The sequence below is a fragment of the Podarcis gaigeae genome, assembly GCF_964106915.1.
Source record: "Podarcis gaigeae genome assembly, chromosome: 4".
NCBI classification, from domain to species: Eukaryota; Metazoa; Chordata; class Lepidosauria; order Squamata; family Lacertidae; genus Podarcis; species Podarcis gaigeae.
The window spans coordinates 3764320-3789571 of NC_139677.1; positions in this window are offsets into that span (position 1 = coordinate 3764320).

Here is a 25252-nt window from a genome sequence, read left to right on the forward strand (position 1 = left end):
GAAACAGCCAGGAGGAGCTGCTGCAGACCAGCCGGTGGTCAACAGAGTAAAAAGGTGTTTTTGCTGCAAGTCCAGTGGACATCTGCTTCGGGACTGCCCAAGAAAACAACAAAAACAGCAGAAGCACAGGAGGCAGCAGAGAGAATCTACCGCTTGGGTGTCTGCAGATGGTCAAGAAAATGAAGAGCTGTGGGTTCTGGACAGTGGAGCTTCTCAAACCTTTTGTAAAAGAAAAGCATTGCTAACTGATGCTAGGGCTTCAAACAAAAAAAATGTAAGTCTTGCTACGGGCCAGAAAGCTAATGTGGTTTGTGAGGGGGAGGTTGTGTTCCCACAGCTGGAACACACATTCAGGAATGTGTTGTGTGTGCCTAGTTTGCAAAACAATCTCCTGAGCATTCCAGACTGGGCAAAAGCAGGCTTTGAAGTAAACTTTGTGGGAGATCAGTGCCAGATAAAGCAAAATGGGGCAGTGTTGGCAAATGCTAACCTTAGAACTAATATGTATGTACTGCAGTGTGAGTCTAAGGTTGCGAATGTGCAAAATGTCCCAACCCATGATATGTGTATTCATCTCCTGCACAGGCGTCTTGCTCATGCTAGCTATAAGGTGCTGAACAAAACATTGGAGTTGTGGGGGGGGATGAAAAACATAAAAAGTTGTGATAATTACTTAGACTGTAATATCTGCAAGGAGGTTAAAAGCAGGGCTTGCCCAGTAGCAAGAGCAAGCCAGAGAGAAACCAAAAAACCACTGGTGTTGATTCATGCTGATGTAACTGGTCCTTTTCCACCAAGTGTCTCCCATAACAAGTACTGTTTGATCCTAGTGGATGACTATTCTAGATTTGGCTGGGTCTATCCATTAAAGCAAAAGTCTGACGTTGCCCAAACTTTGAAGTTCTGGGTAAGAAGGGTAGAAAGGCAACTTGGTGAAAAGGTGTGCTCTATTCAGTCTGACAGGGGAGGAGAGTTTATGGCAAGCTCCCTAAGAAACTGGTTGCGTTCCCAAGGGATTAAACATAGGCTTACCAACGTGGCAACGCCTCAGGAGAACGGAGTAGCAGAGCGTAGGGGAGGTGTCTTGCAAACACAAATGAAAGCATTGTTAGCAGATGCAAATCTCCCAATTAAGTACTGGGCTGAGAGTATTAAGACCGCAAATTATATTGGGAATCGCTTGTGGTCAAGGGTACTAGATGACATACCCTATAAAATTCTCTATAACAAAAGTCCCAGTTTGCAACATTTGAGAATCTTTGGGACAAAGGCATGGGTTGACATACCTGTAAAGAACCGAAGAAAAGGTGGGAAAAGGGCACAGCAGTTGCTATTTCTTGGGTATGAAAGTGGTACGAAAGCCTACAGGTTTGAAGATGATAAAAATCTTTTGAGTTATAGTCGATCAGCCAGCTTTAATGAGCAAAGAAATTGGCCCAAGATACATGCAAACCTGCTGCCAGAAAAAGTTTTACTGCCGAGCATACCTGTTAAGGCAGTTGAAACAAAGCTGAGAATTGGTAGCTCTCTCAGAGAAACTGAAAGGGAGGAGGTAAAGGTTGAGCATTTTTCTCCAGCTGCTAGCATGGAGCAGGGGAGAGAAGAGAGTGCAAAAGGGACAGAAGGAGGTAGATCTCCAGAGTCAATCCACCCCAAAAGCAGTCCTGAAGGTAGCCCAGGGAGTGAGATTAATGAACCAAGGAGGTCTGCAAGAAGTAATAAAGGTCAACCTCCAGACCGTTATGGGTTCCCAGCCACCATAAACCAGGTTTGTGTAACTGAGCCAGAAAACTTTGAAGAAGTGCAAGAGTTACCTACTCTAGAGAAAGAGGCGTGGTTAAAGGCAATGCAGGCAGAGTATAACTCTCTGCTAAACAACAATGTCTTTTTACCTACAGAATTGCCTGAAGGTAAAAAGCCCATAGGCTGTAAGTGGGTTTTTAAAGTGAAAAAACTGGCTGATGGTAGTTGTCAGAAGAAAGACAGGCTGGTTGCAAGGGGCTTTACACAAAGAAAAATGATACATTATGATGAGGTGTTTGTCCCAACAGCAAAGGCTGAAACAGTAAAATCAGTTTTAGCAATGGCAAGTCTGAAAGGGTTAAAAGTTAATCATTTTGATGTTGCCTCAGCATATTTAAATGCTCCTATTGACGCCGAGGTGTATTTACAGCAAATACCAGGTTATGAGCTTGAAAAAGACAGCATGGTGTTAAAGCTGCAAAGGGCACTATACGGGTTGCACCAAAGTGCACGTCTATGGCATGAATGCATAGACACAACTTTGAAAAAGATGGGATTCAAACAAAGCCTGGCTGATTCCTGTTTATATTCAGCAATGGTGCAAGGAAGTGTTTGTTATTTACTTTTGTATGTTGACGATATCTGTCTAATAACAACTGCACAAAAGCAAGTGTCTTGGTTTATAAACAGCCTAGGTAACAAATACAAACTGAAGTATTTGGGAGAGATTCAGAATTACTTAGGAGCAGAGGTTCAGAGAAATGAAGAGGGCGTCTACTCTCTGAGTCAGAAGGAAAAAATTGAAAAGTTACTGAAGACATATGGAATGGAGAGGGCAAATGAGGTTGACACTCCCATAACTACCCAGTACAAAAATGAACCAGAAGGCCAAAAATGTGAGAATGCAACAGCATTTCATTCTCTGTTGGGTTCTCTGTTATATTTAAGTTGTTGGACAAGACCCGACATAACATTGGCAGTGCACATGTTAAGCCAAAGAAGTGCAGACCCAGCTCAGAGAGATTGGGTAGCACTTAAAAGAATCCTAAGGTATCTGAAAGGCACAAAAGATTACAAATTGGTGCTGGATACAGGATATGATCAGCAAGTGTATGCATACGCTGATGCCAGCTGGGGGGACAGAGAAAATGGAAAGTCTACCACTGGCTATGCCATATATATTGGAAATGCCCTGGTTCAGTGGAAATCCCAGAAACAAACATTTGTTGCCACAAGTACTTGTGAAGCAGAGTACTCAGCCATAAGCGAATGTGTATCACAAATAGAATGGTTTGCTTGCCTAACAAAAGAGCTTGGAATACCTTCTGAAATGCCAATCACTGTGCTGACAACATGGCTGCACAACAGCTTGCCAACCAACAGAACTTTAAAAGCAAGAGTAAACATATTGCTATAAGATACGGAAATGTGAAAAATGCTTTGGAAAGAAATGTGTTAAAGGTACAGCACTGTAACACAAAATGTAATGTGGCAGATTTGTATACAAAATGTTTGGATGCTCCTAAATTTAGAGACTTAAGAGAATTATTAGGTCTCAAGCCTTTGACTTAAGGAGGAGTGTTGGGATTCGCAGGATACTGGATAAGTCTGCAGGCTTCAACAGGATGATGCAATACTCTGCTGGGTCAGAGTGACTCAGCAGGAGTGTGATAAGTGTGATTGGCTATCACCTGTTTTAAAAGGAAAGCCTGTTTAACAGTGGGTGTGGTGGTTGTGCTGTAGTGTGGTGGTTGTGCTGTAGTGTGGTGGTTGTGCTGTAGTGGTGGTTGTGCTGTAGTGGAGAGTATTTGTTTGTAAGTACTCTGTATGGACTGTTTCTTTTATAAATGCCTGTATATAACTCACATTAAAAAAGACTAGGGCTTGCTGATCAGAAGGTCGGCAGTTCAAATCCCTGCAATGGGGTGAGCTCCTGTTGCTCGGTCCCTGCTCCTGCCCACCTAGCATTCGAAAGCACGTCAAAGTGCAAGCAGATAAATAGGTACCACTCCGGCGGGAAGGTAAACGGCGTTTCCGTGCGCTGCTCTGGTTCGCCAGAAGTGGCTCAGTCATACTGGCCACATGACCCAGAAACTGTACGCCAGCTCCCTCGGCCAATAAAGGGAAATGAGTGCCGCAACCCCTGAGTTGTCCACGACTGGACCTAACGGTCACGGGTCCCTTTACCTTTACAGTTTGTTACTACAGACAACACAACAAGCCTTGGTGATCCAAAAGCGGAAGCAACCCCTTCCAGACTCCTCCTCACAGCCCAGCAGAAGGAGGGGGAGAGTGTGCAAGACTAAGTCTTGCTGCAGTGCATTCATGCCACACCAAATCACGTTTAACATGTTGTTCATATGCAAACATTTCTCAATACGGTATTCCCAATCTTTTGTGTAGCAGGAACATAAATTTTAAGGAACCAATAGCACAGTCCACAATATATACTATTGTACCATAAGGTGCAATGCTTGTCCACAAAACAATATGTTATATTGTATTTATTCCTGCTGAGATGTGCACTAAGGCTACTACAAATACATGCTTTTAATAGTGCATGTGACAAAGCATAATAAGTAGTACTTGAGGCAGGGAAGCTGTGAAAATGCATTTTCTGCTCCTGACACAAAATCACAGTTGCTGATGGAGGTGCCCTGAATAGACAGCAGCCTGGTCATGGGGGTTAAGGTGGTATTTGCTCCCCCCCCCCAACCATATTCCCTGGATTCCCGGCTTTAAAAATAAACAGCAACCTGATCCTTTGCTTTGTAGAACCTGAGAAACAAGGCAAAATATACAGGCTGTATTTTTTTTTTCTTTCTTTCTTTCTTTCTTTCTTTCTTTCTTTCTTTCTTTCTTTCTTTCTTTCTGTGTGAGAAATTAGCCTGTTCCTGCCTCAGTATTAAGTCAATGAAAGAAGTCTGAACAATGATTGACATTGAAGAATAGCCTATATACCCAAATGGACAAAAAGAAGTCTAGAGGAAAACACCCATTGTACGTAGAAAGAACTTTTTGCTTTATTTTTAAGCCTTTCTCTCTATCCTTCCTGCTGGAGAAGTGATTGCCATCCAATAGAAAACAATTCAGTTATCCAAGATTTTAGTCTAGCTCTGATTGGAGAGTGCTTTATCAACTCAAAAACAAAAGGCTGCAAGAAAAAAAATTGGAGTTCACAATCTTTTTAACTTGGGTCTTACTTCATACTCAAACATGGCTTATTATTTTTCCTGAGCTTGTAAAGTTTTTTTTTTTATACTACTGCAGACAAATGATTTGTCACAAATCCATATTATACCCATATTGCAGGGAACTGTGCTGTGGCTTACACCACCTTGCATAATAAGTGTAATAATATCCAAGGCTTTTTTCAGAGGGAATTCACAGGAACCTCTCAGGCGGACGCCATTGCCATTCTAAGAGAACGAGGGTGGTGTTCATGGTGAGCTCCAGCACCTCTTTTTCTAGAAAAATAGCACTGGTTTGCTGGGGGGGGGGGTTTCGAGTAGATTTCATCAACCCTCAAGTGTAGTCCCATCTTTGAAGGTAAAGATGGAAGCAATACATGGAGAAACCTAGGGAAAGAAATAAGCCTTTCATTTGTGGGTCAAAGAGCATTGCTCGGATGCCAGGGCTATCTGCAGATCAGGGGTGGCAAACCTCCAGCCCATAAACCAATTTTGGCCTGCCAAGTTTCCATTCTCTCTCCCAGCATTCCACTTTCACAAAATCACAGAATTAAGGGATCCCCAAGGGTCATCTAATCCAACCCTCTACAATGAAGGAATCTCCACTAAATCATCCATGACAGATGACCATCTAACCTCTGCTTAGAAACTTCCAAGGAAGGAGAGTCCACCACCTCTCATGGGAGTCTGTTCCATGGTCAAATAGCTCTTAAAGGCGAAAAGTTATTCCTGATGTTTAGTCAGAATCTCCTTTCTTGTAAGTTGAAGCCATTGATTCAGGCCCTACCCTCCGGAGCAGGAGAAAACAAGCTTGTTCCCCCTTCCATGTGACAGCCCTTGAGATATTTGAAGATGGCTCTCAGCCTCCTCTTATCCAGGCTAAACTTACCCAGTTCCATCAACCTCATAAGGCTTGTTTTCTTGATCATCTTACTCACCCTCCTCTGCACACATTCCAGCTTGTCAATTTTAAGCAGTCCCTTCAACTTCTGAAATTTGGGTGACTTGCAAAGGGCTCAGATTGGCTGTGTGTGCCTGTTCCCTCCTGGGTTCAGGCATGTGCAGCCAGGGAAAGTAGCCTCTTTTAGAGACAGTTGCATTTTGGAAGATTGGCTGTGTGAGGAACTTCTCCCACAGGCAGCTGATCCTTCCTAAAGGCACCTTTTCCCCTCTCAGCCAGGTGAGTCCCAGACTACCTCAAAAGCCTAGATAGAGTGTGTGTAGCAATTTGGCACAGACTTGCACTAAAAGGGAAATGTGAGGGATATATCTGAACTTGGGACAATAGTATCAGAGGCCCAGGCAAAGGAAGCAGTATTTTCAGACACTGCTGAACAGCTGACTGGTTGTATCTGCAAAGCTCTGTGTCTTTGCCCCATGAATTTTGAAACCACACCAAGTGTTGCAAGGAAATTGTGTTAAAATGGACCGTGGGGTTTGGGAGAGGCTGGATCCAGTCCCCACCCCAGTCACAGAGGCAGAGCTAAGCAGCCTAGACGAGTCCGACACAATCAGCACAAAGCAATCTATTTGATAAACTATCAACAGCACAGCTACCAATAGCACTACCTCACTGTCAGAACATCATTACAGGACTGAGAAAATTGTGCTCCAAAGCGATCTCCCTGGTGGTCAACAGTCAGTGCTCATCACAGATCATATATGCAAAATACTGAAATACGGTAAACTTCCTTGCTCAAAATTAAGTAATCAGGTATTGTGCTATTGCAGTGGCTTTCAAATGACTACACAGACCTTTTCATTGCTGGGAGCAGGAGGAGAGAAATCCTTACACAAGCCCCAAAGACAAGGCTGAAATGCATGCAGCCTACACAAAGGATTAGAGAGGGTTGCTCTTATGTGCTGAGATTGGCTGCATCTTCCCCTTTGCAGAGGAGATTGCTTACACCATTATCATGCATTTGAAAAAGGCGAGAGAACGTAAGCTGACATGTTTAAAGCAAAAATATTTAAAGCTTGATAGGATCTGAAGCGTGGACTCTCTTCTCTTCTCTCCCTTGCCGCACACATCTGTCAGGAAGCGGCAGTGTGCCTCTAATAACACAACCTGGCCTTTGTTTTCTCTTGTCATTTAGAATTACACTTAATGTACGGCTACCTGCTGAGACACTAAACAAGGCTCCTCTGTAGTTTTTTTTCCAGTCAGGGAGACTCACTTCCCAAGCTTGAGGGTAGTCAGTCTAAAATATGTCTCTGAGGGCTCAAATTAGAAATTCCATGTCATCGAAGATGACTTAACACAGCCACTATTCATAAGGGTGCATTCTTTCCTCTATTAATTATGCCCCCTTTTTCCATCTCACCAATACTAGAGACACATCACTGTACATATTTAATGGAACATAACTAAAAATACATCAGAATTAATTAATGCCCATTCTGTCCCAGAATGTTCAAACTTACCAATGCTTTTGCCCCCTTAAAGACCAGCTGCTTTCTTGCTAGAAAATCTACGAACAAAAAGGAAGAGGTTGCGATAAAGTATTATTTTCACAATATTCTTTTATATAGTCAATGTGTGGGGTTTTGTGTCAGCATCACTATTTGGGTTTTTTATGTTGTATTTATTTTTTACAGTATATAAAAGAAAAGCAGTGTTCAATGTACAGAGCAATATAAATTTATAATTCACAGTTCTTCTCTTGCCAAATGCTTAGCACCTAAGATGTCTCACCTTTGTTCAGAAGGGGCTCCTGTTGTCACACTGTTTCTCTGCACTCACAAAGCCAGCATGGTAAGCATGGTATAGTGTACCAGGACCTCAGAGACCAGGGTTCAAATCCCCACGCAGCTATGAAGCTCACTTGGTGACCTTGGGCCAGTCGCTACCCACTGAGGAGGGAGAAGATCTGTGTACATCACCTTGAGCTCCTCACGAGAAATAGGTGGGATGCAAATGGAATAGAATTGTTATAAGCACCACTTCTCCTCTCACTGGGTTCCCTTTCAAAACCGCATAACACTGTACCCTGAAAGCACCTTCAAAACAAATTATTTCCCTCAAGGAATTCTGGGCTCTGCACTTCACCCCTCCGCTCACCGAATGTCAATGATTCCCAGAAACCCTTAACCAACTACTGTGCCCAGAACTCTTTGAGGGAAATATTGTGCTTTAAAGATATAATGTGCACACAATCTCTAGCATATGAGTATTGGAGCATAAATTATTATCATTATCCCAAACAGAAAAAAGTAAATCCCCCCCCCCAACACACACACACACACACACACACAGGATTTTTTCCACGCCTTGGAAAATCCCCTTATTTCCCCCCAACAACTCGGGGGGGGGGGGAGGGAATATCACTTAATTTATTGTCAGATTTACAGCAACACACCAGAAACACGTTTTTATGGCCACAATTAAACAAAATATCAGCGTATTTATTTCCCGCACCCAAATTGCTTCATGAATGTAATTTCCTTTTTAAAAGTTCTTTCCTTCTTTTTTATTGACAATTTTTATGAAATGCAATAACAATAAAAGATCAGGCACTGTGTGGAAGGCCCAGTACATCTGTATTGCCAATTTCAGGAAGACGACATACAGCAGGTCACGCACGAAAAATATATCCAAAGAAGATCCTGCTAAATTACGTCAAAGCAAAACAAAATGGGCTCTGGCCCTCTGGGTTTTCTTATACTAAGCATGTTAACCATAGCAAATATTATGACATTTACATAAACTGTTAACTATTCCAGGTACAGAAACGCAAAGCACGTAAAGGAGCATAAAATGCTTCCCTAAATCCAGCGGAGGTTCGCCCTGCAGGGGAGCCATGGCACTGCCCTACCAACTGGAATTACAAGCAACTCCTGAAAGTTGCCCCCACAAATCAGAACAACCTTGAAGCCAAACCTGTCCTGCCCCACCCTAATTCATTATCTTTCCATTTGAACTCATAGAAGGACTCCTGGTGACATTTCCTGTCCATCAGAACTTAGCAGTGCTCAGCCAAAACTTTTTTTTAAATCTTAGTTATTGATTTTCCACTCAATGCCAAAACTATTGCTATTGCCAGGTGGTCCCTCCCACCCACCTCCAGGCAGAAAAATACACGATTAGCAACCCCTAGGAATTCAGGGGGCCTTATTGGCATCGCCTTCTTCTCATGTCTGTTAACTGGGATTTGGAATAAATTAGGAAAGGAGTTTAATGTTAGGGTGTTGGCTTTGACACTTTAGTAAGCCCATCAGCCTAGATTGTTGGTTTTTTTTGGGGGGGGGCGTGTTAATACTGAATTTATCCAGTGTTTGCTAAATTGTTGGTTTTTGTTATTCTGAAGTTACTGACATGTTCTGTATTTTGTCTATCTGTATTTCCAGTTTTGAGGTTTTGCATGTTTGATGTGAGCTGCTTTGGGCACACCTCGTTGTGGGAAAATGGCATGTAAGTAAAATCAATCAGTCAGTTGGAATCATTCATAAATTCTGGGCATTTTTTTTCTTTTTGGAAGAGGGAAATGTGAAGAGAATGGGTCAAATCTAGTAATCTAAATTATGCAAGCTGTTTTGGTCATTTAAAGCTTATTTGTCAGTGGAGGGGCATCTAAAAGCTCTGAAATCTGCAGGCAACAGAAATATTGTCTCTCGGTACAACCTGCCCTACAGGGCTGCTCTGAAGACACCAAGGGGAAGAAATAGAATCACGAATGGCATCTCCCCCAAATTGCTCAAGGTGCCATTCATGGTTCTCCTGTTGCCCATGCTGTCTTCAGAAGTTTATATTTCAGGCTTAAGTTACTGTTGTAGAATCATCTTGCTAAATAAAAGCAGTTTTTCACCATGCCTGCCCTGCTCATATTCTGTGGTGGATAGGAGTGATTTCTTGGTATAATAGTTCCAGCACCCTAGGCAGCAGCATGCTTTGAATTGATAGGATATTGCCTACACGTTTTCCTTCTCTGAAGCCAATGGCCAAGACTCTTGTCTTCACACTTAAATAAAATCCCTGCCCACTAGGGATCTTGGCACCTTATTTAAAACCCCTCATTTCTGTCACAGCCTCATTGTATGGTGCTCAGTACTTTCAAAGGGGCAGCCAACTAGCCATGGCTTCAGCAAAAAACCGAAACAATGGTGGAATCTACACACCTATAAAAACTGTTCTGAAAATGCTTTTTTAAAAAAAGTGTTTATAAAAATACATTGAATTTTTCATACGGCTCACCATCGCCATCAAGTGTCACATTGTCTATTGCACTTAAAACACACTTAAAATGTTTTATTTGCAGCTGTATAGGTAAAGGTACCCCTGCCCATACGGGCCAGTCTTGAGAGACTCTAGGGTTGTGCGCCCATCTCACTCTATAGGCCGGGAGCCAGCGCTGTCTGCAGACACTTCCGGGTCACATGGCCAGCGTGATGAAGCTCGCCAGAGCAGCACACGGAAACGCTGTTTACCTTCCCGCTAGTAAGCGGTCCCTATTTATCAACTTGCACCTGGGGGTGCTTTCGAACTGCTAGGTTGGCAGGCGTTGGGACCGAACGACGGGAGCGCACCCCGCCGCGGGGATTCGAACCACCGACCATGCGATCGGCAAGTCCTAGGCGCTGAGGTTTTACCCACAGCGCCACCCGCGTCCCTGCAGCTGTACAGCTGAGCCCAAAAGTCCAGTGCCGACCTAAAGCCTAACAAATGTATTGTTCATTAAAATTTCACAGATAACCAAGAAAGATGAACCTGTGCTCTACTCTAATAAAGCTCATGCCATAATATATTCATTAAGTCTTCAAGGTGCTAGTGCATTTGTTGCTTTACTAAAATTACAGTGTGTTGCTGGGTTGTGGTGGGGATTAAAGACTAGAAAACACTTTGGCAAATTTGATATTCTGTTACCAAAAGTGGGATAGTGCAGATATATGAAGTCTGGGAGCATGGGGGGCCCCCTCCCTGCACACCCCACCCAGGCAAGCCTGTCCCAGCAGACAACCACAAATCGGCCTTGCTATGGACAAATGTTTGCAGCCATTGAGTTCCCGACTGTGTCCCAGATTATGATGATGATGATGACTGATTGATTGGTGATTGATTCTAAACCTGGCCACACATAAGTCTCTTCCAGTTCAAAAGAGGGGGAGGCGGGCTGGAGAGATACGGAGAAATAATGTTTAAAAAGTATTACATTTATATCCATCTCACCTTTCATGCAAGGAGCTTAAGGTGGTATTCACTGGGTCTCCCTTTCGCCATGTTCTTGACACAACAACCCTGTGAGGTTAGGCTGACACAAGATCACTTAGTGGTCTTCATGGCCAGGTTCTCCCATGATTCATCTTGTCCACCATCAGTGAATTCCACTGGGTGACCCCGTGTAAGGAGAGTTGCAATCCCAAAAATGGAACACTTTACTTCTATTGTATGTCCCAAAATATCACTATTGTAAACCACCTGGAGTATAAGCCTTTCTAAACATACTAGCAATAGTCCGAATGACACTGACGACAGAGGTAGACCCACTCATTTTCAAACATACCTTCGTAACCGTAAGAGGTAACTGCTCGCTTTAAATTTAAAAGTCAGCTGTCTTTACAAAGCTGAATTCTGCACCCAACCACAATATTTGTGCTTTCTCATCTTCCCTGTGGGACCTGCAAGATACACACAGCCCTGCCAATAATGATCATGAAACCTTGTTGTAAGGTAAGAATAAAATTTCTACACTGAGTGTTTCTGGGAATTTAACCATTATAAATCAATTGAATGTTCTTGCGTGCATGTGTGTGCGTGTGTGTGTGTATATATATATATATGGGATAAATCAATTGTGATTTAGGTTTACAAGAGCTTATCTCAGTCTTCCAATCATTCTGATCTATGTGTGTTTCCTTGTTCCAGCTTCACTATGAATTTCTGGTCCAAATCAATCACAAAACCTCCAAGCAAAACTCACTCAAAATGACCTTCTTTAAATTGTTTCCACCTGAAACCATAAATCTGCCAGTGTTGCTTTCAAAAGAGCCCTGCACCAGTTGACAAATTCACAAATTTTAGCTCATCTTTTGACAGGTTTCTCCCGCTTCCAAAGTCTCAATGTCCCTGATGTTGCCACCTTGGCAATGGTCTGTCTCTGATCCACAGGCCTTCATAGCAGGCAGAGGAGTAAAAGCTCAAATGTCATTAGCCAAATGCAAGTCTACCAATATTGGCATTAAGCTGGTCAGCCTAAGCTCCCACCAAGACAATTTTTAGGCATAGCACAGATGGCAATGTGTATTCAGCATGATGACAGCTCCATGCAGCTGCCTAACCTGGTGTTCCTGGCTGCAATTACATAGGGTGAAAAGACCAGAAACACTAATCACAGGGAAAGGTGTGGTGCTGAGGTAGAAATTTACAAGATAATCCATTCAATTAATGTGCTTGCAATTTAGAAATCCACCATTTAGAACAGGTTTTGCGAAGGCAACCCTATCCTCTTTACAATGTTAAAGGAATAGTTTAGCTCTAAGTGGGGCTACTGTTACTCAAAAATTCAATACACATCCTGCATAATGCAGACAGAAAGCTGATCTTCACACCATTCCAAACGCATCTCAGCATTTCCAAAGAAAGCAAAGCCTTCCCCCCTGCTGGGTCACACTTGTGGAAACCAGATCTGTCATGCCTCTCAGCCAAGCCAAACCCATGTGTTCCCCTTTGTTCCAGGTAGCTCGGATTTGTCTTCAGAAAATGCTTTTATGCACACAGTTTTAGAAACCCGGTTATGACCCAGGTCTGGGTCATAGAAAATTATTTAGCAACTATGTAATCATATTATCGAAATGATTACACCATCCTGAATTTAGCACACCCAATATTACTTGATTGAAGAAGGGAAAGTCAAGTTGTGCTGCATGTTTACCAATGCCATTGATTTTACTCAAATTAGCTCATCTGCAACTCTGCGTAGAGGGCTGAGGTTAAATCATGCAGGCCCATGACGGAGAGGGCAGGGCAAAGAAGAAAGGGCTACAATATGAGCCAACTGAGCAACCAGTTAAGAGGAAAGAGCAAAAATCTTTAGGTAAATGAAACAAGTAAATCATTCCATAACATTCCTTGGGAGAGAAAGCAGCTGAATGCAGAAAGAAGGAATCTTCTTTAATAAGATATTATGAAATATTACAACACATAGCCATGAAATGCAAGAGGTACAGCCTGTGATATTTCTAGCTGAAGCAGGACCTCTGCCCATGGACAGTGGGCACACACTGTTTGTACAAACCAAGCGGCCACAAGTGGGCAGTCAGGGGTCACCCAACCTACTGCATTTCCACTCTATGCTCAACATTCCTTTATTGTACCCAGAGTGGCCAGGCAAATTATACTAAACTAAGTTCACACAGGTCCTGCTATCCACCCACTTGTTATCCAAAAATTCACTTATCTGAACTCACTACATGCACGGCTGATTCAGATATCCAAACAGCCAGAGTTTACCCACTTCTTTACTTTCTTTTTTGCTTGCGCTTTGTTGATTGGTGGTAGCCATTTTCAGGCAGAATCCTTGGAAAGAGGGAGCAGGGGGAGAGATTAGACAAATCACGGAGCAGGAGAGATTGGCAAATCAATTTTTCCTTTGTCTTTCTTTTGCTAGTAGGCAGCAGCCATTTTAAGAAGAAACCATGCAAAAAAAGGGAGGGAGGACGAGACAATGGATTAGAAATGTTCCCATAGAAATAATGGCAATGGTCAGCTCATTGTGCAAATGCACGCCTGAGGAACAATTTCCTAGGACTGCATTGTGTTCAGTAAGCGGGACCTGTGTGTACAGTGACAATTCACAACCCCAGTGAGTGATAGCAAGAGATGGGTAAATCAGTCAATTTCAGCTCTGATTTTCATTTTTCTAATCTTAAATTCAATTCAGTGGCATAGCATGGGTTGCCAGTGCCTTGGGCCGTGTGGGGGGAGTGGATAGGAGGGAGGGAAATGGACTGAATACACATGCACATTCAACTGCCTAACAGCATCCACATCACCCAGGGGACTGCAGCTGCAGAGTTAAGGAAAGAAGATTCACTTCATTGTCTGGAGAGGTCACGTCCTCGTTCACATGAAGAATCTGTTTTCAATGGAGCCCAGTGACAGAGGCGCACAGCTGTATTGAGGCAGCACCGGGTATTGAAATTTTGCTCCCCAAACAATTTTGCACCCAGGGCTACCACCCCTGTGCCCCCCACTATGCCACTAATTCAGTTCTCCACATTTCAACATCAGCCTGAGATTTTTATTTGAAAAAGTCTTCTTGAAAATTCATCAACATTCCAATATAAATTCCTCATAATATTCATATTTGTATGTGGTTTTGTCTAATATAATGCATTTTTGTATCTTATTTTAACTAATAAATGTGTTTTCATACACACTTTATCCTGCTAAATGCATCTTTGTGCACATAGCCTGACTGGATAATTGCACTGCAAAATCTGAAGAACTGCAAATTCTGAAAGATCGCTGTATTCAAGTGCTCATTGTTTTGCAGACTGTGTATTAGGTAAGTTCACCTCTACATGCAAAGTGATTTGATTTATTCCCCCATCCCTAGTGACAGCACAAACTTCCTAGCTTTGCTATCTTAAGCTAATATTCAAGGCATTCAAGTACAACACAGAAGAAACATTTGCAATGCTGTAAGCAGTCTTGTCATTCGTTCGACTGTCAAACAGTTGTTATAAATATTTGAAACACTACGAAAACTGGAAACCTGTGTTCTATAATGTCAACTTCAACTGTCTGGAGAAAGATGTTGTCTGTCTCCCACTCAGCCCTGCAAGAAATAGTGGTTCCTTACCATTTTACTCAAGGAAAGAAGGCTCTCCTTAGATTTCCTTTTATTTTAAACAAATTATGGAGTTGTTGATTTGTAGGGAGTCAGAAGGTGATGGTCAATGAAGCATGTTGACTCAGAGTTAAATCCATGGGGCTTACTCCCAGGTAAACATGATTAGGAATGAGGATTTAGTCTCAGCTATTATATTCCTATGTAAAAAAAAATAGAGTATCTTTTAGTGACTGGCACTACAAATAGCTTTTGGTTTTTTCCTGCTTAGAAAAAGAAAGAACAACAAAAAATCAGAACCTGTCTCCCTGGATCTTTCACAGTTTTTACTCATGTTACAGCGAAATTTAGGAGGAAAGGAATAGTGTAGATGACAAAATAGAAATCTCCAATAGTTTTAGCCCCTTCCCCTTCCTTGAACAAAGTGTGTTGTTCTCTGAAGTGACCTTTTTGCCTTTTGTGATGAGGTCAAAAAACTTGCTGTCAATTATGATTAATGATCCATCAGCAGTGACAGAAACCCAGCCACCCTTTCCGGAGTGCAGTGTGGCCGTCTTAGTGGGCTTTCACTGCACCGGCAAAGAGTTCTGCCTACAGCAATCAGTAGCTTCAATTTCAGGATGGCAGCCTTGCGTTTCTTTCTTGAAAAAAATCATATTCTGAGAAGTACAGGAGGCGTGGCTGTAAAGAGGGCATAGAGCTATATAAAAAAGACTTTTTGTACCAATTAGCAAAATATAGAATAATGAATAATTAAACGCTTAATAATGTAATCCTCTTAAAAGCATAGAACAGCTATGCAAAAAAGATTAAGCACTTAACAGCTTTCCTGTGCAATGAAAATGGTATAAGGAATAGGAACCATTGCCCTATCATTTTTCTTCTTCCTCTTAAAAAAGAAAGAAAGATTTGAAGGTCATTAATTGAATTAAAGTTAATATATACATATTTTTTAATTATTCAGACAACAAAGCAGGTGACATTGAACAAAGAAAAATATGCACTACAACATCATGTTGACTAAAACTGTGTGATGGAAACTATGTCTTAGTTGGCTTGTATCCTGGAAAAGGGAGTTATTTATTATTTTAACTCCTCTTTTCTTCATAAAACAAACCCAAAGCAGCTTACAAGAAAGTTCATAAAAGATATAAAATCCAATTAAAGTTCCTAGTGCCATAAAACCAAAAGCAGGGTGAATCAATTCAGCATAAAAACAGAGAGGCAGGTATGGTGCAGGACATCAGCTGGTCCACCTGAATCCAATGGTTCAACCCCGAGCACAAGCAGTGCTCTGAGCAAGTTCCCGGGCAGAAAGATAGTCAGGAGGCAGTTGCCAAAGGAGCATCCTACTTGCTGGGCATGAATGCTTCCTTGCCCAACTCTACCCTAACTCCTATTTCCCAAGGAAGAGAAGGGACTAACAACTCATTTATTTTCTCAGCATGTGTGTGCATGCGCACACAGACACACACAGCTGCCAAGGGGGGTTCATGTAAGGATCAAGTTGAAACATGTGCACCTCTCTGGTTTGGTTTGTTGAGATGAAGATTCTTCCATCACTTTTTAAATTGTATATATTTCAGCTCAAACGTTTTGGTAGTTGTGAGAGTGAGCCTGGGCTTTTTCTGCCAACCATCCATCTTTATCTGCCAGTTTCACAATGGTGCTTTCCCTAGCACCCATCATTCCCCTGCCCTCTGGAATGCCTCATGTCAACACTAGTATGTGACACAACCTCATACTACCAGCATGAGTTTGACCAAGCTGCAGGAGGCAGTGGAAGACAGGAGTGCCTGGCGTGCTCTGGTCCATGGGGTCACGAAGAGTCGGACACAACTAAATGACTAAACAACAACAACAATATTTCGGAGAGAAAAAACAATGGCTGCCAGGCACTGGGACGAGTGTGCCCCACTGCCACAGAAGCCACCCCTTTCAACGCCACCTCTCTCCCCTCACAGGTAAGTGGGTATAGGATTTGCATGTAAGTGGGTATAGGATTTGCATTTTCCTATAGTCTGCAACATTTTAAAATAAATAATAGGGCATGATGCAGTCATAATTCAGTCACTTTAAGGACCCACATGTTTCAGTTAGAAAGACTGGCATGCACTCAACTCCGCTGAAACCACTGAAACTTCAGAATAGAGGTGGCTCTCCAGATTGTTGCTGAACTACAGCTCCCATAATTTCTGATCATGGGCCATATTGGCTGGGGCTCAAGGAAGTGCAGAATAGAAAAGAGAGGTGGCTTCAGAAATAGAATTACATAACCTTCAACATTTCTCTGGCCACTATGGGAGGCTTCCAACATTTATAAAACATAATAAAAACTAAACATTTAAAAAACTTCCCTACACAGAGGTGTCTTCAGATATCTTCTAAAGCTTGTATAGTTATCTCCTTGGCTCAGGGATCGCATAACTCCAATACCCTCCAACACTTCTCAGAGGAAAATAGAGACGTCCTAAGGAAAAGCAGGACATTCTGGGATCAAATCAGAAACTGGGGCAACTTCTGTAAATCCAGGACTGTCCCTGGAAAACAGGGAAGGTGAAAAGGGAGCTTAATAGTTGCTTAGGGTGTAAAGGAGAACATCAGCAGTGTTATTGTGGGCTGGTGAATGGAGTGAGCAGCATGGCAGAGATGCCCCTACCAGTATATACATAATCTTCTTCTGGATAGACCATGATGAGTTTCTCAAGAAAAACATGGATGTTTTACTTGGGGCAGCTGAGTTATTTGCAGCAGAATACTACCTTCAAAGAGCTGAGCTTTAATCTGATAATATGATCTCACAGAACCTTTCTCCCTGTTGTGTAAGCCTCTCCTAGCATACAGGAAAATGCTAGGATATGTACTGAAGGCTCGATCCCTGGCCTTGACACACGTGGAACATCCCCTTTAACTAAATGGAATGACAGGGAAGAAAGAGGAGGAAGCCGTGACAGGGTAATGTTCTCATTTTTAGCATTGAGGGGAAAATGGCCTTCATAAAACAAGGATAAACAACCCTGCAGCTTAAATTACCCCCACATAAAATTCAAAGTAAGACTCAGCATGTAATAAAACATGAGTATCTTTACTGCCAGCATAATCTTAACTAATCACTTCTTATATTATTTCTACACTCTCAGTATTTCATCAGCACTAAACAGAATAACAGCAAGACCACTCTAGTTTTCTTGGTTCCTCCCTTCATTAAAAATAACAAAGAGTCTTGTGGCACCTTAAAGACACAATTTTGTTGTGGTGTAAGCTTTTGTGAATGACAGTCTACTTTCACTGGCTGCATGAAGAGCTATCCTCAGGATGAAATGGACTATGGGCCATAAAAGCTTATGCCATAATAAATTTGTTTGTCTTGCTCCCACAAGTCTTTTTGTTCTTTCTGCTACATGAGACTAACATACCTACCCTTCTGTGGATTGATTCATCAAGCATTTCATGAAGATTTGTACTTATGTCTCAGCTGCTCCGTACACAGAATCCTCTTCCCAGAACCCTGGATTAACCATGGTGCTAAACTGCAGAGTAGGAACCTTCAAGGAGTAGTAATGCCTGCAGTGTTGTCTGCCTAACTCTCCACAGAATTCCCGCTCAGTAGAAATCAAGAAGGCAGCACCCATAGCAAGTTTCAGATGCCGGGTGAAAATGGTTTTCTTTCAGGAGGCCTTTGTACCATGATCACTTTTCTAATGTTTCTATTTTATGATGTTTAAATCTATGTTTTAAAGTTTGTGTACTGTATGTTTTATTTTTTCTGTAAGCCATTTTGAGATATATAGTGAAAAGTGGGGTATAGATTCCTCAATTAATTACTGGGATGTCTTCCTGTGCAGTGTCAATAAGGCATGCCTTCCAACACAACACACTCCAAATCCAGGGAGCCATCTTCCAGGTCTGCACTTCCATGTGTGTCATGTGACGCACACAAGATTGAAGGGCCCCTGCCAAATAACACTTTTCAGGCATAGCCCCCCAAAACATGCATTCTGGGATGACGTGCAAGATTGCTGCCCCCAGAAAAATGAGCAGTGATCTCTCACAGCACCCCAAAATGTGTGTTCTGAGGCACCATGCCCTGCAAAAGTGCAGCCTGAAACCATGCAAGATTGCAGCAGCCATTTTGGCCCCTGTCCTCTTGCAAGAAAAAACAGGATGTCCTGTTTTTTCTCGGGCAGTTGATGGGTATGATCTGGCTCTGTAAGAATAGTGACCCTGTCCTGCAAACCTGCACGGCTGTAACCTCCTTGCAACCCAGAATGTAGTGATCACATGCTTGCCTCATAAATGCCTTCAAGCTTCTGGTTATGGGGGGAATTAAAGAAGCTTCATGGCCTGTTCAATACGATCCTGATTTGTTTGTTTTTTACACTGTGAACTATTTGAATACAGTCCTATCAGACATTTCTCTGAGAACAAGAGACCACCCACGTTTCTGAAAATTCTTGGGGCTGGGTGTTGGGATAGAGTTGACATTGAATCTTCCAGTTTAAACCTAAATCGAAAACAGTTATTTACATGATGCTAGGTGGACAAAATACTTACTAATGGTTACATTTATTGTTCTCTCTGCCCTGGTAAATTGATGATAGCATATTTCACATACACCACCTTGGGACAAAATCGCTCAGAACATTAATGGAGCTCTACATTTGCCAAACTTTTTTGTTCAGTATGCAGCCTGGGCTATTGCTTGCTCGCATTATGTATCATTACTCTGAGTGTGTGTCTTATCAGCAGCTCCAGTTGTTGGGAGACGATTGGAATTAAGCACAGAACACAGCTTTATTATTTATCTTACATGCTTTATTCCTTCTAGATTTTCAGCTTATAAGCTTCTTTCTTCAGCTCAGAATTGGATATATCACCAAGCATTGTAAAAAAATTACATCTTGTGGTTTTTCTTTTCTTTTTGGTATTTGTTCCCAAATTGGATTGAAAACAAAGTATGTTTTTTAATTAAAGCTCCATCACACTCTAGACACCCCTCCCCTATCTTCTTCATGTGCTGGAATTTCTGATCACTTGTGAGGATTTTGCAAAGGTCTCAAGCGGTGGTGTTCACTAAGCCTCTAGCACAACTTCAATACCTTTTATATGCTAGCAGAGGCTGTAGTAATCACTGTACATTACGGAGTTCATACAGCTTGAAAGTTATAGCCAGCTTTCCTTAAACCCAAACCTAATAAAAAGCTATAGCATTTAAAGTGGATGTTACTGTATGACACTGATCCCCAAACTTCTGAGAGCTGAAACCCTCTTTTCTCCAAATTAAAATTGGAGGCATGCTTTAATCTGATGTCTGGAGAGGTTTACATGAACAGTTCATGAATGATGTGGAAATGCGGAAACATCTCCTCCCTCCCCACTGTGGAAGGGTGAGGTGACCAGTGCCCCACTGCCCCTAGGATGACAGCATTGCCTTTACAAAAGAGAAAGGAGGGGTTCTTGACTGTATTCTAAGAGGGGTGCACATACACACACCTGTTTTAAGAGTGCCTCCAGAATGAAAAAAAAGACAAATCCAGAGCAATGGCTCAAATTACACTCTTCTAAACTGAGTAATTATCTCTGCATTGAAAACTCTAGCAACCCCATCAGACCCAATGCAGAGGTGTAATGAAAGAAGCCACCCTCAAAGGCAAGAATTTGCTGCTTGAAATGGAGCCACACCTCAATAAGCAGTCAGATTTGATTACAAGTGCTATGTCTGCCAGATGCAAAGGACAGCATTCCAAGTTGGGTCAGAATCTCTCACTGCCAATAAACAGTTCACCATCCTCAGAAGCAAGCAGCTCAGCAAATGCTGCTAACTTGTAAATTTTCTGCTTGTTATCTGTGCAAATTTCATACTTCCAGGACAGGAAAGTGGCACAGAGAGGAAGTTTAATTGCTCTCCCTTCACCTGGGAATACATCCTTAGATTCTCTACAAACAGGGTAAGGTAAAGGCAAAGAGGTAAAGGACCCCCTCCAGTCAAAGGCAACTATGGGGTGCGGCACTCATCTCACTTCAGGCCGAGGGAGACGGTGTTTGTCCACAGACAGCTTTCCGGGTCATGTGGCCAGCAGGACTAAACCGCTTCTGGTGCAACGGGACACTGTGTGAGTGCCAGAGCACACAGAAATGCTGGCAAACAGTGAACACAAAGCAGGGCATACAATAAATTCTACTCTTTTTGTTAAAATGAACTGTGTTTTTATGCTGATGGTGCCAACTTGATCAAACCACAAACACAGTATGATATCGTGGGTCAAACAAATTAACCATTTGGAAATACATTAAAAGAAACCTGGGCATCAGAACTTCCTTTTCCATCTGAATAAACATTTTTCACATATTAGCATTTTCTGCTTGGCTTACTTCTAATGAAATTGTATACAGGGTGAAAATAGAAAATATGACCCTTTGTGTCTTTTTCTGTCATAATATCTCTAATTATACATTTTGGGGAAGTAATTACCAAAGTATAAGGAATTCCAGAATTGCTATAAAATCAGCTTACAGGATACCAAGTACACACACTTATATAACATTGGGAAGAAGGATTTAGTTTCTGGTCTATGCCACTTTTGCATATGTTCAAGTTGGTTGTATCCAGCTTCCACAGTAACCTATGAATATGTTTATAAAATCTGCAAGAAAATTTGCATTAAAATACATTTACATATACATATTTTTGAACTTTTTACTGAAAATACACTTTTAAAAAAACAATTTCAATGCATTTTTGAACCAGAAACTGTATCACAAAATTCAGTTTGCTAGCTGTATATGATTGAGAAAATAACAATAGGATAAAACTGTATTGTTTTGATGTTTCCATTTTCTTTTGAACCTATGGCCTAGCTCAGGGGTCAGCAACCTTATGAGGAACGGCTAAGGGAGCTGGGCATGTTTAGCCTGGAGAAGAGGAGGTTAAGGGGTGATATGATAGCCATGTTCAAATATATAAAAAGGATGTCACATAGAGGAGGGAGAAAGGTTGTTTTCTGCTGCTCCAGAGAAGCGGACACGGAGCAATGGATCCAAACTACAAGAAAGAAGATTCCACCTAAACATTAGGAAGAACTTCTTGACAGTAAGAGCTGTTCGACAGTGGAATTTGCTGCCAAGGAGTGCGGTGGAGTCTCCTTCTTTGGAGGTCTTTAAGCAGAGGCTTGACAACCATATGTGAGGAGTGCTCTGATGGTGTTTCCTGCTTTGCAGGGGGTTGGACTCGATGGCCCTTGTGGTCTCTTCCAACTCTATGATTCTATGAAGATCTGCTGGGATGCACAGGTTACGATCCAGTGGATCTGTGGATGAGCCAGGAGATTCCCAGCACATCTGATTAGCTATGCATGTTTAACTTCCTCATTCTCGGTTCAGGCAGAGATGCAGTGACATACTTCCCCAGCCCAGCTCAGCCAGGACCCAGACAGCTGAGCAAATCTGGAGGATATTAAAGTAGTATAACCCTAAAAAGGGGAGGTTCCAGTGGCATGGTGGGGGCAGGGCCTGAGAGGGGGGATTTAGGCTGACTCATAAGACTATTCAGCTAACTGAATGTGACCTGGCAACGTGGCATAAATTAAGCTGGCAAAAAGGGTTATGTAAAGCAAAGCCTATTTTAAAGGCTTGTTTTCCCTCTGCTAGGCTTAGGCCACACCCACCACTGAACAGAGTTTGGATCTGGTGTAATTTTAAGACATCTTAATTTATACTGGCTAGCTTTTTGCTAGTTTCTTCTTTATAGGATTTGTATTGAATATGGTCTAGAATGGCAATGAAGGGGAAAAGGACAATTAAACTAATATTCTGCAGAACCAATCAGTCAGATGACAACTCAGCAAAGAAGAAACTTACTGCTCCTTTGATAAACTACAGTTTAAAGATTCTAGATTCTAGTATATAGAAAGGAAGCAGGAAAAACAATATATAGGAAATGAAAGGCAAGTTTCAGGTTTGACAATACAAAATAAAAATAGGTTATAGCCAGCTGCCATATTTGATAGTGAAAAAGTATCTGACATGGGCCAGTGGAAATCCCTTTTTCCACATTAAAGGCATTTGGTTTCCTAGCCTATTTCAGTCTTTATTTAAAAATAAGGTACAGGCTGTCAATGTTGATTTGTAAAAATAGCCGCTACTATCAAGTGTACACGAGTCAGGAACAGCCACATATACAACAGAGAGCCACATTAAAGTTGTTGCAGTTCTTTTATTTATATTTTTCTTCAGCTTATTCTCTTGTGGCCAGACAATTCAGCAAGCTGTTTTGACTGTAATTGCTCCACAGAACATGAAATTTGGTCTCTAACTACTGATGCTAATGAAGTTTGCAAACAGGCTTGCAGTATGAATATGCACTGATAATAGTTGTTTTCATTACAAGTCAAGCAGCCTTATTCCAAATTCTTACCCCGTTCCCAACAAATAATAAGGTATATTTCAAACTGATGTCCCATTTTTGTACCTGTATGGTCAACGTATATCAGAACGGGCCAGTGAGGTTAATGGTAACTGTTTGTGCACACTCAGAACTTATTAAACTCTTATCCGCTCTCAGCTCCATTTTAGTTTAGTCCTACAATTACCAAGTTCCTTCTTGTTCTACCAGGAACCTCACAATGTTGCTTGCAGGCAACAGGGAAAGAAGGCACAGTAGCGAACGGAGATGCACAGTGCTGGAACATGCATTTGCTATGGGGCAGCAGCCATCTGCCACGTGAAATGAAAGATGACCACCACCAGAAGCAGATTTAGGGAAGGGGGACCAGTGCAGTCAGACTGGGCACAGAGCCTCAGGGGAGATGCAGAGGATGCCAAAACTATGGCTTAGAATGAAGGGGAGGGACACCAAATCTCGGTGAAGCACAGAGAAAAGCAGAAAATTGGGACCTCAAGGTCCACCGCTGCCACCACAAAAGCTGCAGATTGGTCTTTTTCATCCATATTCCAGGGCTAGTCCACTGTTACATCATGTGCTTAGTAGCTGATTGAGTAGTTGAACCCAGAGTTTCCTAGGGCAAGTCAGGTGCTCAACCCACTAGACATCACTCTGACTCTTGATGTTCTTATGCAAAGAGCAGGACATCCAGTTACACATGCCCTTGGCCCCACCCCAGAACACCACTAAATAAATCACTTTTTCAGACTTAAGATACACAAAGAGTAAAGATTAAGAAAAAACTACTCTGAAGATTATCTTCTTTGTTGTGTCGGATGAAGGGTCCAACTAGTCCACATTTGTTTTCAGAAGTGGCCATCCAGGTACTTTCAAGAAGCCCATAACAAGAGGCATGGAGATAACAGTCCTCCCCCATTGTTTGTCTCCCGGCAAACTGACACTCTCAAGTGCACTGCTGAAATGAAATGCTTCCATTTACCTGTCATGGCTATAGCTCAGTTACACATATCCAGATCTTTGGCAAGCACCCAAAAGGTCTGGATCACAGCCCAGGACTGCCCTGCCCCTGCATAACTATTTTTTAAAAAGAAAAGCAAGATGGGCAGCATCCATCTTTGAAAATGGCCCCCAATTACATAGTTTATTTTTACCACAAGTAACATTAGCTGCCCCACCCAATAAATGATGATGTCTGTGGGCCCTGCTACCCTATGGTTTTCATGAAACTGAATGCAGGGGTCAGGCCTGGATTTGAATATAAGATGCGACCTGAACAGGCACACTAACTTGTATTCTGTGTCAAATCTTCCAAGGCAGATACATATCACATCTTGTGTTTTCCCCCTCAAGATTTTCATACCTCAAAACAGAAAAAGTATGTTATAAAAAGACATAGTGGGTTTCATTATGGTCTTCAAACCAGATGTCACATTGTGTGCTTGTATGTGCAATATATACATTGTTCCTCTTGGAGGCAGCCATCATGGTGGGGATTTATCACTGAAACAGAACCTTGTTCTGAGGTTGCAAGTTAAATTGCATTCTTAGATCTCAATGTTCAAGGGTCATATCACATGGTGCTATATTTTTCTTTGCTCCTAGCTCCTTTCAAAATGTGGAACTTGAGCAGTTATTCAAACCTGAAATATAAAGTAGTATCCTAAACATGTGAATAACATTTCAATCCAGAATCCCAGTGCTGAACAGGTTTACTGTGTGTAGTAATGCTCGTCCCCAACCTCTTGCCCCTCCCTTCTCCTGTCTCTGCTCTCCGGCCAGACCAGGACGCCCAGGACAGGGTTGGCGGACGAACATACGTTTTTGCAAAACAGAACAAACAAAACCCGGTAGGGCTGCCACCACTCCCTCTGATCCAGGGGATCCAGAATCACAACCCAGGGAGAAGGCCGTGACCCATTAGCCTGGCTGTCCCCTTCTCTACAAGCTGTATCCACAGACTTGCAGGCAGAAGTTCTACGGTATAGCGTAACCAAGCGTAAGGCTAGGACTTAGCTATTCCCTTTTGGAAAGGCACACAACTAAAACAGTTTCATCTTTAAAATGTTTATTTTAAAATAACATAAGAAACATGCTAAAATAGCAGGCACATCTTTTAGAACGTTACAGGTAAG